This window comes from Microtus ochrogaster, chromosome 6 (assembly GCF_000317375.1).
Source record: "Microtus ochrogaster isolate Prairie Vole_2 chromosome 6, MicOch1.0, whole genome shotgun sequence".
Taxonomy (NCBI): Eukaryota; Metazoa; Chordata; class Mammalia; order Rodentia; family Cricetidae; genus Microtus; species Microtus ochrogaster.
Genome location: NC_022013.1, coordinates 672,347 through 675,999, shown reverse-complemented (window position 1 = coordinate 675,999; position 3,653 = coordinate 672,347).

The following is a 3,653-nucleotide window of genomic DNA, read 5'->3' as shown; positions in this document are numbered from 1 at the left end:
CCTAGCATGGGGATTACAAGCATGAACCAGCATGCCAGCTTTAAGTAAACACACACACATTCATTTATCTATGTACTTTTTTTTATTTTGCGTGGGTGCACATGTGTGTGCCACAGTGCATGTATGGAGGTCAGAGATGGCATGTAGGAGTTGGGTTCTCTCCTTTCACCAGGCGAATCCCAAGGATCACTTAGGTGTAAGGCTTGGTGGCAGCCACCTTACAGCCCGAGCGCCACTGGCTCATTCCTAGCTTTTTATTTTTTTTTCAATATTTATTTATTTATTTATTTTCTGTATATGAGTGCTTTGTTTTTATCCATACCAGAAGAGGGAAACAGATCCCATTGCAGATGGTTATGAACCACCACGTGGTTGCTGGGAATCGAGCTCAGGACCTCTGGAAGAGCAGTCAGTGGTCTTAACCGCTGAGCCATTTCCCGAGCCCCCTCCTCGCTTCTTTAAACATGGGGTCTTGGAATCAAACCCGAGCCATCACGCTTGCAACACAAATAGGTATTCCTCAGAGTCTTTGCCTCGATTTTTCTAATCTATTCATATTGTTAGTTACAAGCCGGAAGCACCATGTCTCACGTGAATGAAAGATAGGATATTTCCATATATGCTTTTGGTTACTCCTAGGACTGGAGAGAATGGATAAGGAATGAGAGAGAGCAAGAGAAAGGAAGAAGAAGAAGAAAAGCACAAAACAGCAGAGAGTTGTATTTGATAGACGCAGGCAGGTGCTGTAGCAAGACTTGGCACTTCAGCAAGAAAGGGAAGCAGCAAACACGGCGTGGGAGGATTGAGGTCCAAGCCAGCTCCCATGTCAGGGCAGAACCAATGGAAAACAGAGAGTGGGTCATGGAAGACAGAGGTTTTAAGGGATGACAAAAGCAAGACTAATGCAGCAGGCTCCTACAGCTCAGTCCTGCTCCATGGAACATTCCACACTCCCAAACACACATGGGTCACGGGGTTCTTCTCGCAAGAGTGCCCTGTCTCTTCCCTGGCATCAGTGTAGGACACATTGTTAGCAAACATCTCATCAGAATGGCCTCAGCTAACTCCATTTCCCCGAGGGTCAACGACGCTCCAGCTGACCATATGGAATCAAACAAGCAGTGGGCAGCCTCAATCCAGCGTGCCCAGAAGCACAAAGTGGAGTTTATACTCCATGATGACCAAAGTTTCTTGCAACCATTTGCTGTGCCAAAACCTTGGCTTTCATTCCTCTCTTGATTTTTAAAGCTGGTCTTTGAACGCTACTCAGCAGATAGTCGGTCCTTTTGATGTTCAGCACTTCCATGAAAAGGATGCGTTATTTCATTTTCTGCAGCTGAAAGCCTGCTCTGTATGGGAAGAGGCAAGCTGTTCAGGCATTTGTAACCACGCGGGAGTGAAAGCTGTTTTTCTTTGAAGATTCAAAGTTAATATGTCAATTAAATTCCAAGGAATTGTGTGTCAAACCTTGAAATGCAGAAGCTAAGTTAGGAACCTCAAAGCATGGGATTAGGAAGACATTTCTGGGAAGATAAATGAATCTGAAGGACTGGCCCTAGTGGGCAACTTTCTTTCTGTTGTTGTTTTGTTTCTAGTGTGTATGTGTTTGTGTGAGTGTGCACGTGAGTGTGCGTGGAAGCCAAAGGTCAATGGAAAGTGTTTCCCTCTGCTGCTCTCCGCCTTCTTTCCTGAGACAAGAGTCCACCCATCCAGCAAGATCAGCTGAGTTCCAAGCTCCAGGGACCTCCTTGTCTCTGCCTCCCTAGAGCTAGGGCTATAGGCACACACCACCATGGTTGGCTTTTGTGTGGGTGCTAGAGATCTGAACTCCGGTCTTCATGCTTGCCTGGCAAGCACTTTACCAACTAAGCTATCTCCCCCTCCCCCCGAAAACCTTTGTTGTTGCTGCTGCTGCTGCTGTTTTGTTTTTCATTCTTGTCTCCAATTATCTAGCTTGGTCCTCTTCTCATTACAGGAAAACTCAAAAAGAAGTACTTTGGTCATGTCTGCCAAAGCAATACCACGTAAAAGTCATGTTTGGTTATACAGAAAGAAACATTATAATATAGCCTTTTTTTTTTAACTAAAAGGCAGTTTTGTCTGAATAGTCCAAATTCGACTTGATGAATGAAGATAAACGTTTTAAATGTGTGTCTGACTGGGGCCCAAGGGGAGGGCGCCAGCTCTCAACACATTCACCAACAGTCCACATGCACTTGGCTGAGAGCTAAGCAATCAGGAGGCAGAATAGTTTTTAAAATACCAAAACTAGTATATAAAACAAACCTGTAAAAATGAACTGAAAATAACTCCCGGAACCCCATGGAGGAAAGAGAAAGCTGACTTCTGAAAGTTGCCCTCTGACCTCTGTGTATACGTTTGTGGCATACACATATGCTCATATACAACTAAATAAATGTACTTATTCTTTAAAAAGAAAAAGAATTAACTGAAAAATAAAGTAAATGTCCACATAGACTATGAGTTTTTAAGAGGTTTCTTCAAACAAGACAAAATCCCAGCATGGGGAAAGGCAAGTAGACACAAAGCCACTCCTAACCAAGAAACTGTTAGCAGTTGAAAGAGAAAGGGAAAATCCTTTTTCTCCAGTGGAGTGTCACTGGGTATATCAACCACACTGTATGGCAGACCTCGTGTCCAGGAGTAGTTAGCCAATGTACAATAGGCTGACTCCATGATTTTATTGAGTTTATAAACGTTTTTGTATTTTGTTTGTTCATTTTTTTTGTTTTTTTTTTGTCTTCTTGGGGTTATTAGTTTTGATTTTATTTTGGGAGTTTTGATTTCTTTTTTGAGAAAGAATGTGTAGGTAGGGAAGTGGGAGGATCTGGGTGAAGTTGAGAGAGAAGAAAGAAAATGATCAAAATATATTGTATGAAAAATGAAAACAATAAATCAGAAAAAAATTAGTTTTGTGAACTTTCAAAACGCCTCCCTGAGGGTCTGAGAGATTCCTCAGTGAGTGAAGTGCTTGCCATCCAGGCATGAAGAAACCGTGTGAAGGCCGACACAGTGCCGTAGCATCTGTAGTGATAACACCCCTATACAGAGACATGAGGTAGAGACAGAAGGATCCCCAGAAGCTCATTGGCCAGCCAGCCTTGTGTAGACATCAGTAACAACAAAGAGAACCTGTCTCCAACAAGGTGGAAAGCAGGAATTGGCACCGCAGAGGCTGCTCCCTGTGGCCTTCGTGTATCTGCATTCATAGACATGAATGTGCACACAGCATACCAAAAAGCAAAAAATTGAACATTAAAGGCCCAAACCAGGGCTGCAAAGATGATTCAGTTGGTAAAGTTAAGTGCTTGTCTTGTGACTGAGTTCAGTTCCCAGGACCCTTATAAAACGTCTGGTGCAGTAGTACATGCTTACAGTCCTAGTGCTGAAGAGGTAGGAACAGGTGGATCTCCGGGTTCAATGGCCTACGAGTCTAACCTATTTAGCAAGTTCCCGGCCTTCTGCCGGGATTCTGTCACGAAGAAGCTGGACAGTATTCCTAATCCTGATACCATACACATACACCTGCACACACACACACACACACCTGCACACTCCAGGCTCCACACACACACACACACACACACACACACATGCCTGCATGCACACACACACACCTGCACACTCCAGCC